The 13,876-nt window shown below is 38.9% G+C and overlaps 1 protein-coding gene across 19 annotated transcripts in view; it reads left to right on the top strand.

Moving 5' to 3' along the window:
• Positions 1 to 13,876, top strand: part of Cep112 (centrosomal protein 112) — a 459,140-nt gene that overhangs the window by 380,839 nt on the left and 64,425 nt on the right. The gene's annotated exons all lie outside the window — the stretch shown is intronic.

Here is a 13,876-nt window from a genome sequence, read left to right as displayed (position 1 = left end):
CAAAATTTTACTAGTAGCTATCTGAATAGTAAATTTGTGGTGATTTTCTTATTTTACTTACTTATGTATGCATGTATGTATGTATTTATTTATTTATTTAGGTGGGACTGGGGTTTGAACTCAGGTCTTCACCCTTGCAAAGTGGACACTCTACTGCTTGAGCCACATCTCCAGTTCACTTTCCTCTGGTTATTTTGGAGATTGGGTCTTACAAACTATTTACCCAGGCTGACCTCAAACCACAATCTTCCCAATTTCAACCTCCCAAATAGGTAAGATTTACAGACATGAGCCACTGGTGCCTAGCTTATATATATTTAAATTATAACAACACTTTCACAATAAGAAGCAATAAAATCGTCCTTGTTTTAGCTAGTTTCTACATCCAAAGTCAAACTCATAAAAAGAATTTCTCTGTTGCATTTCAAAACACCCCAAAACTTGGTTGCTTAGGGCAACAACTATCTTATATGAATATAATTCTTGGGATCAGAATTTGGGCAGGTCAGCTCCATGGTGGTTCTGCTCAAGTGTGGCATCACTTGAGGGTCCTCACGGAGTTACATTTAGGAGGAAGGGGAACATTTGAGATGACTCCAGACCTTCTCCACATGGTCTCTCTCTGTGTCTCTCTGTCTCTCTCTGTCTCTGTCTCTCTCTCTCTGTCTCTCTCTCTCTCTCTCTCTCTCTCTCTCTCTCTCTCTCTTTCTCTCCTTCTCTCCCTCTCTCTGAATAGTCAGACTTTTCACATGGAGCCTGGTGTGGAAGAGGGAGTGTTAATGGAGTTGAAGGCAGAACCTACACTCCTCTTGAGACTCCTCTAGGAAGATCCACACTGTCTCTCTCCTCTTTTTTTTAACTTTCAAATAATGGGCCTCTCGTATATACTGTTCCTGGACAATCTCATTCCTTCATGTAAACTTCCATACAAGTGAACTTTGAATTTTCACCCTTTTCCCTGAGCAGTCGACCCACATTTCTACCATCAAACATTTTCATCTGGATGGTCCATAGCTGGCTCAGATTACACATCTCAGAAAATGAATTTATCTTCTTCTTGCTCTTCCCCTAGCTCCAGCCTGCTCCTCTCCTTGTACGGGGTACGTGAATTACAGTACCTCCATCATCTGGCCACTCAAGTCAGATTCCTGGAAGTCCTCTTGACTGAATCCTCTCTTCCCTGATAGATCAGTCCTGAAGATAGCCCCTCAGTGTCTACAGACACATACCCCAACCCCATCACTAGTTCCCTCCTTCTTAATCATCTTGACCTTGCCTTGTACAATCTGTCCCATCTAGAATCTGCCAATAGCTTACCCTCTCAAATCTGTCCCTCACGCTGTTGATATTGTGAGCATGCTAAACCATAAATACCTTTTCAGGGACTCCACAAGGTCAAACTGTGTTCACAGCAACCCAAAAACATCAGTTGCCTTTTTTTTTTTTTTTTTTTTACCATATTGGTAGTTACCCTGATGACACAAAAGCAAAAAAGCAATGGTGGGTAAAATGGCTGGGCTGGCCCAATTAAACCATACCAGTAGTCATTATTTTCCTCACCACTACATACTTGTGTTTTAAAAAAAAAAAAGGGAAGCAACAAAATGTACTAATTTTATTAAAAGTCATATCTTGAGGGCACACCATTAAATATTAATAGGAAGCTGAAGCCTTTCCCCAGCATCCTGAAGTAAGGCTCTTGTCTCAAGGAAAAGCAGCTCTCAAGAGCTGATTCTACTTGTGCTGAAAGAACAATTGGCAGACAACCTGTGCTTATTCACACTTGAGTATTTGGCATATGTTTTCTTGAAAATCACTGAAGTGAACCTGCCACCTCAGGGGTAACAGCTGACTATTGTTGCTGATGATAAAATTTGCACTTTCAAGCAAAAAATTAGACCTTTGGAAAACTAGTGCTACCACTGTGAACTTGACAGCTTCCCAGGGCTTAAAAATATTTCTGATGAGATCAATGGTATTTATTATAAGTGATATGATATGAATGGAAAGAAATGGACAGGAAAGAATGAAGTGTATCAATATTTGGAAGATTTATGTGATTCATTGGACCATGTTTTTCAAATGACCAATATCTGACATTACAAAATCATGTCTGAGTAAAAGATCCATTCAAAACACAAAAGAGTCCAATTGACATTAATGTTAACTAAGAAAAGTTCACTGATAAAAGTTTCAAATTCTACACTGCAGCCAGTTACCAGTTGGCAAGTTTTGGTATAGAAAGAATGTCCTCAATCATTTGAAAAGGCTCTTAAAATATACTCCCTGTTCTTACTATTTTTCTGCATGAGACTAAATTTTCTTCCAATACTTCAAAGTAATATTTTGTCAAATATGAGGGCACATGCCTATAATTCCAGCATTCAAGAGGCTGAAGCAGGAAGATGGTGAGTTCCAGTCTAACCTGGACTATATAATGAGACCCTGTCTCAAAAAAAAAAAAGCAAAAAAAATTTTGTAAGACATTGAATACAAAAGCAGATATGAGCATCCAGCTGCCTTCTATTAAACTTACATTTAAAAGATTTGCAGAAATATAAAACAGCCATTTGTCTCACTAATTTTTTTGCTCTGGAAAATTAAAAATAAGATATTTATTTTCACCCACAATAGGTTTATTAATGCTCTTTTAAAATGAATTAAATGTTTTCATATTTCTTAGTTTCAATTTGTAATGTGGTAAATCCAAACATATAATCCATATAAAGTAAACCTCTTTGGGTGGTTCATTTTTGAGAGTGAAAAGGAATCCTGGAACCAAAACCTTTGAGAACCACTTGTTCTCCCTCTCCACCTCATCAATAGCATCCCTTACATAGATGCCATGCTTGGTATGGGCCAAGGCTCCATGGAAGTGTCCATGCACACTGTAGAAAACATCCTTTCCCTTTAAGGTGGAGATGTTATCTCTTCTGTGAAGTGTCAGAGTGAGAAGCTCATGCCAGCCCTGCTGATCCCTGGAATGATGTTCTGCTGCTACATTGCTGATCTGCAGTCTCTCATCCAAATCCTTGAGATTGGATGAGTTTTGCAAATCAGAATCTTCAGATTGTAGGAAGGCTGTACAGTGCTTGTACCCTGTCCCCAGTGGGGTCTGAGACCACACACTGTCCCCAGACACATAAATGAATGTTGAAATGTGTGAATATCCCCCAATAAACAGAACAAATGGAGATAAAACAACCTTACAACATCAATCAGATTTTTTTGCCAAACGAGTTAACCACAACATTATGAAAAGAATTTGTGGCTTTCAAAAAACCTCTGGATTTCTGTAATGCAAATAGGACATTATGGACCTGTGACTTGATTCATTCTTTTTCTACAAACTAGACGCTAAGCCTCTGGTGAGTAAGCATTTACTGCAATGTACATTTCAATAGAAGCGCTACAAATATGCTGAATAAATGAGTATTATTATCTCATAAATCAAGGCCCTGATAACTAATAAAGTCACTTTATTTTCATAGGCTTTTATTTATTATAGCAAGTTTGTAAATATTTTGTGATGGTAAAGCACATATAAGGAGAAGAACTCAGGACTTGCGGTAACAAATATTTTGCTTCATTAGGCAGGATCTAATAGAATACTCCTTGCCATACATATTTCATCTGAAAGCATAAATCATATACTCCAGAAGAAGCTCCCACACAAAGGCTCTAGACCAAAGCCAAGCTATCTGCATATTAGTTAACACCATCCACTGAGCTCATGGTTCATTTGAGGAAATGTTAGGGATAGTTCTATAGAGACACTGGAACATTTTTCTAGCCTCACTGCACCACCAGAGCTAAGTCCTTTCTTTGAAGCTAGGGTATTGAAAGTTCCTCACTGTGAAGCCACATGTCCAAGCAGGGATTTCATATCAAGGAGAAATGTTGTAAAATTTTTGCTTGCAGGCATAGAAAAGAAATTTTAAAGCATTGATGCTTCTCTCCCTTGGCCGCTGACTGGAGTTCACGAGAAAAGGTCAGCTGCCAGTAGGACATCTAGAAATCTGGTCTGTATTACCAGAAGGGCTTGAGGGGGAAAAGGAATATTTCATAAGATTGGGCAATTCTCACTGTGCTAAAAGCTTACAGGAATCAATTTCCCAAAGAATAAAATTACAAACCTCATTGTGGGGTTTTAGTAGCATTGAGAAACAGAAAGAAATCTCAAAGCCAAGCATCAAATGGCTTTGTTTGGGACCTGTTCATTATTTAATTCTTGTCTCCCCTGCATGTACGTCCTGAGGACACTGAAGAAAGTGGCATTTTTCTTTGTGCCCTCCTGAATTAGAATTAATAATGCTAAGAATAGAAATGCGTTTTCCATCCCACCCAAGAAGGCTTGCCTGCTTACTCCAAAAGGAAGACAGTCATTCAGTCACAGCAGCATAAAGCACAAGTGCCATTTTCCAGGAAGAATGCTCTGGAAGATAAGCTTGGATATAATGTGGCAGTGAATTCTGACCTTGCTTCCTCAAGTAAGGAGAAGCAATAACAATAAATGAGCAGAGAAGAACTGAACAGCTTCCCTCAGAAGTATTTTACCCCACAGCTTTCCTCCAGCTCTATTCTCTGGCAAGTTTTTATTTTATTTCAAAACTAGTCAAAAAAAAGTTCTTTATGCAACAAGACAAAATTCTTCAAGTGCTATGGAAAATAATTTTAGCCCTTGAAACATTGCCTTGTATATACTAAAGAACCAAGTTTTGGTAAGCAAATGCATGAGTGTGTGAGTGAATAAGTGATTAAAAGAATATAGGAAAACTCACATTCTCCTTCACCAATGGCTAGATGAGTTGTATTCTTTAGAAGTCTGTAGGTGACTATATGTGGCTAATTTTATTGTTGAACAGCCCTTAAAAGCAACTGCTTTGGTTGATCAACCACGGGAATATATATGGATCATTTAATTTTTCAATATTTAAGAATTTAGCAAATAAATATTTAGAAATTTTTAAACTTTAAAAAATTAGCTCACCTATATCAGAGATAGTTCAAAGTGACTATAATGGACATAATGATTGTTGAAATATATAAATGTAAGCCTCAACAACCAAATTATCGAATAATTACTATGCACCTACTGCCTATGTGTATATATGCATGATAATATATATCTACATAGACATGTATATTCAGAAGCACTGGGTTATATAGAAGACTTGTAGTGATTAATAATCTAATTTTATTAAATGATTTTGTGATGTTTTGACGTGATTGGTTGTTTGCCCATCTCTCTAAACAGAAGTTCCAGTGACTCTTGACCAACCTCTTTTTCACCAATTACCAGTATTAAAACTAATGCTGTTCATATTAACTGTCAGGATATTATTGCTTGCTTCCCAGGATTTATTTCTAGAAGAAGTCAGCACCAGCCCTGGCTTCTTCGTTGATAGCAGCAGCATGGAGGTATGCTCTTATAGTGAGGAATGTGCTGGAGCCAGTTTGCACCAGCTTCCGTAAGCTGTTGCTTGTACTGGCAGGAATTCTGCCACAGGTACACCATGGAAATAGGTACATGGCACTACTACACATGCATATTTATTGAGATCCAGTTGTTAAACAATTACCTGTGCGCCATTGCTATAACAGTTCCTGTCTCCCACTTTGCTGGTGAGACTGACTCCTACTTCCAGTCTCCATGATCATGGTGACACTCAACCTTATCATTATAAGAGGTGTACAGTCATGCAAGAGGATAGGCCCATTCCGCTATTCCTCTTAATAGCCACCAACAAATCTTTTGCTCTTTTGATGTACTTATGATTCAACTCTTCCATCCATCCTCAAAGTCTCATCTATAATAAACATAAAATAGGAATTCTGCAATGTAGCCTATTATCTCTTCTCCAAATTCAACAATGTCTGTCTCCTAATCATCCTTCAGCTTCATGTGCCATTTTACTGCATTGACCGATGATTTTCCTTCTAGAACAGGGGTTGTGAAACTTTTCTCTGTAATGGTCCAGATAGTAAACATTTTAGGCTTTGCAGGCCATGCAGTCCCCACCACAACACTCAACCCTTGCCATTGTGGTAAGAAAGCATCCATAGACAATATGTCAACAAGCAGACTATGTTCCAATAAAACTATATTTACAAAAGCAGGCTAGGTGCTGGGTTTGGCCTGCTAGCCATAGTTTGCAAACCCCTGATTTAGAAACTTACTCTGCTCTTGTCTTATATGATACTTCTATTTGTCTTTTCTGCTAGTGGGTGTTCCTCAAGTCTACATCCTGGGCTTTGCTTTTCCTTTCCTTTCCACAGTGAATTCACCTCTTCTGTGACTTCATTTGTCACCTCTGGAAAGATGATTCCCAGAAGCCCCAGCCTAATTCCTGGTTTGGTCCTATTTCTTACACTTCCTGTAAATCATCTTCTTGGGGAGGATGCACCACTATTTCAAAGTCAGTGACTACGGCATTGAATTATTATCTTCCCTTCCAAATTGGCTCTTCCTTCCAGTCTATCAGGGTTACCCCCAGTCTTTCTGTTTCCTGTTAGAAACTTTGAGTTTATCTTTGTCCTTTCTTTCTTTCATCCCAATTTATCTCAAGTCTATTACCAGAGTCCTTGAATGTATTTCTTGTTCCTCTGATATGACCCTATTCAGAGCTTTTCTCAACTTGTGATTGATTTAAAACAGCCTCCTCACCAGTGATATCCCTGCCAAAACTCTTTCAGCTCCATTCCAGTATGAAGAACTCTGCCAGACAGTCCTTAAATCACTGTGATTTCCCTGCTTGCAAAAGTGCTTAGAAATCAATAGGTAACTAACAACCCAGTGGACCAAAAGAGCAAAGGATATGAACATGGATTTCAGACAAAACACTGATGTCCAGAGACGTGAAAACTTGGTATTTGGAAAAACACACAAAGGTGAAGGGAAAACATTTAGCCACGTGCACCATTGCAGAGAGGATAAACCAGTGCTGTCTCTGGAAGGCAGTGTGGTCATATCTACCAACGGTTTAAATGCACAGACCCTTTTGCCCAGCAGGGCCACTAACAGGAATTTATTCTATGGGATTATTTGCAAGGATGTATATTATCTTTGCAGCATTGCTTGGACAAAAAGCTGGGCAAAACCAAATGATGATACCTGTGTAAAATGGAATATTACGAGGCCATTTACAAAGAATGAAGTTCGTCTCTATGTGACACTAAGGCAGGATTGCTAGGTACTGAGTAAAAAGAAAACAAATGTCATATCCATTTAAATTTTTCAAAAATTTGTAATAGTAGTTACAGAAAGTGTATAATAGTAGTTATTGTGGGGAAAACAGTACTTTTAATATCTTTTGATGATGTTTTAATTTCTTACACATAAAATCCAGAGGATTTTCCTATAACATCAAGATCAAAATCTAGTTCTCACTGTCCCTTGACACACATGCTCTGTTAAAGTCAAGCAGACCTTCTCAGTGCCCACAGACATCTTTTCCATTCCTTCTGCTTACTTTTCTTCTGTGACTGTCTTCCTCCCCACTGCAGTCTTCTTACCTCTCAGATTGTCAGGTATTAGCAAAGTCATGTCAGGATCCCATCTGCCTCCTCCTTGAAGCTCTTCTTACTGCCCTGGGGACCTTATACTGCATAAAGCCCTATTATTTGGTTTTCTTTCTTTCTTTCTTTCTTTCTTTTTTTGAGAGGGGGCAATACTAGAACTTGAACTCAGGACCTAGCACTTGCTGGGCAGGCATTCTACTACTTGAGCCAGCATCTCCAGCCCTATAAAAACCTGTTATTAATGTTCAGTGATACTCTGTGTTTTGTGTCTTACACTTCTGATTTCTACACAGTAGTGGACAGTCAGAAATAAGGCCTTAGCTGATTTAAAGAATATAATCTCTAGTTATTAAATATTTTATACCTATGATTGATTGTTTTTAGGGCAGTTTTAAGCACGTCAGCACCAACCTTAGTGTTAAAAGAAGTTAGGACTCACACCTCCTTCCCCCTGAAATCTGCAGTTAAATACATAAGCCTTTGGGTTAATCTTCTCCTTTAAGATGCAGACATCCTTGATGTGTTAATATATTAAATCACTTGAAGTAATTCATGCTGTAATGTGAAACTCATCAGAGGCTTTTTTTTTCCTAACAATTAGATGAGATCATCTCGCTTGAAGACTAAGAAGTGGTATTTGCAGGGAGAAGAGGGAAAAGATGGCTAGCGAGTGGGTAATTTGGTAACCCAAGGAACAGAGCATGAATGTGGCTTCATGGGTGGGGTGGGCAGCTTCCAGGGCAGCAGGTGAGGTGGTGTACTGCGAGTTGGAGGGGCTAGATTAGCAGGGAAAGAAGAGCCCTTGGAGCAATCCGCACTGAGAGCACACACCCACCTGTTGGTGGCTTCATCTCAGAATTTCTTTGCTGCTATACAACTTATACAGCTGATTTCACAAGTCTTTCTAACTGTATTGTACATGATCCTATGTTTACTTACATGTATAGGTTGATATGTATGTATACTTTTTAAAAGGCAGTGGAATGTATGTATGTGTGTGTGTTGTATGTGTATGTTTTCCAAGGAAATAGAATGAATATACATGCATATGTATAATTTGAAATATTACTATATATTAATAAGAAAACATGAGGCCATGAGCAAACAGTTATATTATCATAACTGATTCTGTGTAAGTGTGCCTTCTAAATCAGGGGAAAATGCTAAGACAGTTCTAGCTCATTCTGTTTTACATTTCTGTAGCTATTTTTAGGAGCTTTGTTGTGGAGAAAATATATAATATAGAATGTTAATATATATAGTCTTCCATAGAATTTCTAAGGAACTGTGTCACAAATCAATAAATTGAGCAAATTAATTCTACTATTATATATCTATTATGGTTTCCAAATGTATATAATTGGAAAAAATCAATACAATGCTGTCTTGCTACCCAAAAAGCCTGAAATGTCATTTCCAGAGTTGTCAGTAGGAGGCTGTTGCTCTCACAGCAGCAGTAGTAGCAGTTGAAACTGAAGATTTGGAGCAGCACAGAACTGGGTGGTTGGTGGGTTACAGGAATGCTTTAATGTTGGAAGCACAGAAGAAAAAGTAGAATTAAAAACAAAGAAACAGCCCTCATTTTTTCAAGAGAGGCAGAACCCTTTTGCTTTTATGTCTCTGTCACTTGCTTCAGGATCCTTCATAAAGCCCTCTAACCACCTAAATAAATATTCATATGGCTGTTCAACATCTCATTAATAAAACAAGATTCAGTGGTAAAACATTTCAGAGTAACAGATGATTTGCATCTCACCCTTGTTTAACTTTAAATCTCAAGCAATTAATAAATTAGACTCGAGAGCTTTTTAAGAAGTAACATCTTACATGCACCACAAATTGCATTATTTTTATGTGTAAATAATGATGAAAGGGGAGATTGTTCCTTTGATGTCTATAAACTACACTGTAAAATATGCAGAAACATTCTTGAGTTTAGTTGGAGCCAAAACAAATAGACTAGTTCATAAAACAAGGCAGCAGCATTCTTAGAAACAAGCATTATTTTTTTCTTTTCTTCCCAATTGCTCTTTTTCCATCTTTTGTATTCTTGCCATTCCTAGTGGCAGATTCATTCCAAATTCAAAAGTGATGTTAGCCTGTATTTCCTCATCTAGAGAACTGAGCTGTTTGCTGATTCCTTCCAATAAACTTGAATTTATTCAAGAAGAAGAAAAGAAAAAAATAATGCTTGTTTCTAAGAATGCTACTGCCTTATTTTATGAACTAGACTTAGCTGGACTGGCAGCCTTCTGCAGTGAATCATCTTCTTCAGTAGAAGTTTACTGCTGCTTTACAAACTAATTATTTCAAATTTTAGCAAATATTCCTCTGATAGATGTGGTTGCTTTCTATTTTCCAAGCAGGCTTATCTAATTTCACTTTGTTTGTATCAGCAAATTCTTGTTTATAGAGTCTGAGTTGCACCTCACCTTTTCTCTAGTAGGTTAGTCATCAGCCCCTCCTTGTAAGTTTATGTCTACCGTGGGAAGTAACACAGAAACAACTTGTACTCCTGTTGGAATACAACGCAAGTATGCTATCAACATCACAAGGTGGATTGTGTTCTCCATCCGATGGCACACGTGCCCCTCTTTGGACACACTAGGTTAGATACTCTGTAGCTATGCTTATTTGAGAAGCCAAAGATGCATGTTGTACCTATAATCTCTCCTGGCTTAGACAACAGGTATTCTTCCATGTGATGCATTTGGCCTTGTTTCTGCCTTGCTGCCAGCAAGTATACCATTTCACTTCTTGGCCTAAAACTTTTTCATTAGAATTTATCCTGAACTCTGATCACTTCATATAGTAGTCTTGCCTATCAGATCCTGTGTCATATTCTTGCTAACTAGGTTTTTATTGTGATTTTCTTCCTTTATTCCAGGTGGCAATTTCTTACTCAAGCTCACTATCATGAGCTCCCCTATTCTTCCTTTATTATTATCTAGGTTTAAGAAGCAGAGCATTAAATATAGTGAATTCACGTGAATTTTTTCCCTTTTGATACCAACTGAAAACACAGTTCTACATTGTCTCATTTATTATAGACTCTTAAAACAGAAAAAGATCCTAGCAAATTGGCCTTCTGACCTCCTACTCTTCCTATCCTTGTCCCTCATTTCACAAATGAAAATCTTAAACCACTTAAGGGAAAGTGCCTGGTCCTTTTAATGTAGCTACTGACTGCACCAAATCTTGAACACAGGACTTTCAAGTCTTTGATATTTCCTTCATCCTTTGTGTATTCAAATGCACACAAAAATGAGAATATTGTTTTTCCTTTAAAATATATGTTATCTGCCAGGATGGCCAGAAATCTTTCTCACAGTCTACTGTGGTTCCTCATCATTCGGGCAAAACTTTCCTTTGGTCTAGAATGGGGTTCAGCCATGCTGTTCCTCCTGTGTGCTAAGATATGTTTTTTTCAAGTAGGCTTGGTTCCTTCCTGTGATTTTTTTTTAATTATCACTAGTTATCCTTAGAAACAAAATGTTCAAGACCAATTTAGGAAAGAGGTCATGATTTGAAAGGTAGTTCTCTAAACACTTTACTAACTTAAAGAGCATTCCAAAGGAAGGAAATAGTGGTCAATACTGATCTCTTGCCACCTTCTAGATGTGGAAGTTCAGCAAAGACACACAATGCCGAGATTGATTTGCAAAAAGCCTGAGCAATTTGTTTTCTAAGAGGAAACCAATTATTTTGAGAATCCATTTAGTTGAAATGACTTTATTTCTATGATGTCAGATGATTGATGTAAAAATAAAAGGGGTCAATACAGCAGCACCCTCTATTTTCAGAAGGACACTAGCACAGGGAAGGAAGATGGAAGCTCAGCTTTGAGTACTTTATCAACCTGCCAAACTATGAAGTGTTCCATGAAACCCAATCTTTTTAATGTTACCAGCGCTTCATCTTTCTTAGAGTAGCCTCTTAAATTATCTTGTATGTGTTGCATTAAAGAGAGGCATAGGGCCTAAAGGCGTGGATTCTGGAGCCAGAGTGCCTGGGTTCAAATCCTGGCTCAACCATTTAGAAATGATATGACCTTAGACAACTTATTTATGCTCTCTGTGCCTCAGTTTCCTTATTTCCAAATTGAGAATAATAAATTCACTTGTTTCATAGGATCTGTGAGAATTAAGCAAATAACTGCTTTGAAAAACATTTGAATAGTGCTTGTTAGTTAGTAAGTTCTACAATATGCAATTACAAAATTACCCAAAAGGCCCTATTCAATAGGAGTTGAGCTATGTTCAAATGTAACCCATATTAGATAAATCTCTTTTAATCCCATTTCCCCTCCAGCTACTGTCTATCCTTCATCCCTACTCATTTTTTATTACTTTACAGCCTGGCCTTTGTCTCTGTCACTCCATAGAAATTGCTCTTGGGGTACCAATGATATCCTTGTTGCTAAGTCCACAGGGTCCTCTCTTTGATCAGCTTGAGTCCCCTGTAGCAGCAGACACAATGGACGCACTCTGCCTTTCTGGTAGCTCTCTCCTAGTCACCTTCATACAGGGCTCCCCTTTGACTCCACTGCCCTCAAACCCTGTTGTTCTTCAGGCAGACTGCCCAGGCTCTCCCACTTAGGCCATCTCACCACCACCAGCTATCTTCTAACAGCTGGAAACTTTCTCTTTGGTGGTGTGCTGTAGACCTTTCTGTAAGCTTCCTGGATATCTACACCAACCTGAAGCTCACCATGTCCAACTCTGGAGCTGTTACCTAAACCCTCTTAGACCTGCTGCTGCCTTGTTTTCCCAAATGTAAGTCATGGTCAGGGTCACCATTTGATCCAGCCAGAATCCTGGGCCTCACCTGCCTCTTCCTCTCAGGTTACTCACCTAGTCCTCTACTTCTTACTTAGCCTCATCTTCTTTTCTGCATCTGCCGGGCCCTTCGTCTACTTCAGGAAAGTTCCACTTTCCTGCGTCTGGACAGGCCCTCCTCTAGGCAACCTTTGCCAGTCCCCTCCACACACATCCAGAGGGACCCCATACCTCACTGGTCCCTACAGCCCTGAAGTTCAGGTACACTAATAAGGTCACCAAAACTGTGCTGTAACTATACCTGCCACAGTCATCTCCTTGCTTCCCATACTCCCACCATGTCTGACCTTTTAGAAACTCTTCAGATATGATAAGCTTCCTCTCATCCTCAGCTCTGACACATGCTATTTCTTCTCCCTTTTTCCCCTTCTCGTGTCTAACTCCTACACACCCCGAAGGTCTCTCCTTTGATAACTTTGTCTCTAGAAAGACTTCCTTGACTCTTCTTAACCTCCGAAGACTGGCTAGGGTCCATTCTTTACTCTGCTCTTGTGCCTTCTGATCGTCTTGCTGTGGCACAGACCAGCACACAGTGATCAGCTGTTGCTTCTCAGCTCCTCCCACTGGCCTCTGAGCTCCAGTTAAACAGAGCCATTCATACCCAAGCAGAGTACCTAAAGTTCACCTCCAAGTACACCCAGGTCTACGGTATACTTTTGTGTGGAATGTATAGAACAATGAAAACATATTTCTTTTAAAAAATACTTAATTTTTAATGCAAATTAAAACCACACTAAGATTCCACCTCACCCCTGTTAGAATAGCCATCATCAGCAACACCACCAACAACAGGTGTTGGCGAGGATGTGGGGAAAAAGGAACCCTTTTACACTGTTGGTGGGAATGTAGACTAGTACAACCACTCTGGAAAAAAATTTGGAGGCTACTTAAAAAGCTGTACATCGATCTACCATTTGATCCAGCAATACCACTCTTGGGGATATACCCAAAAGACTGTTACTCCAGAGGCACCTGCACATCCATGTTTATTGCGGCACTATTCACAATAGCCAAGTTATGGAAACAGCCAAGATGTCCCAGCACTGACAAATGGATTAAGAAAATGTGGTATCTATACACAATGGAATTTTATGCAGCCATGAAGAAGAACGAAATGTTATCATTCGCTGGTAAATGGATGGAATTGGAGAACATCATTCTGAGTGAGGTTAGCCTGGCTCAAAAGACCAAAAATCGTATGTTCTCCCTCATATGTGGACATTAGATCAAGGGCAAACACAACAAGGGGATTGGACTATGAGCACATGATAAAAGCGAGAGCACACAAGGGAGGGGTGAGGATAGGTAAGACACCTAAAAAACTAGCTAGCATTTGTTGCCCTTAACGCAGAGAAACTAAAGCAGATACCTTAAAGCAACTGAGGCCAATAGGAAAAGGGGACCAGGAACTAGAGAAAAGGTTAGATCAAAAAGAATTAACCTAGAAGGTAACACCCACACACAGGAAATCAATGTGAGTCAATGCCCTGTATAGCTATCGTTATCTCAACCAGCAA

This window comes from Castor canadensis, chromosome 11, assembly GCF_047511655.1.
Source record: "Castor canadensis chromosome 11, mCasCan1.hap1v2, whole genome shotgun sequence".
Taxonomy (NCBI): Eukaryota; Metazoa; Chordata; class Mammalia; order Rodentia; family Castoridae; genus Castor; species Castor canadensis.
Note: the sequence above shows the minus strand (reverse complement) of the source record. Positions and strands in the feature narration are given on the sequence as shown.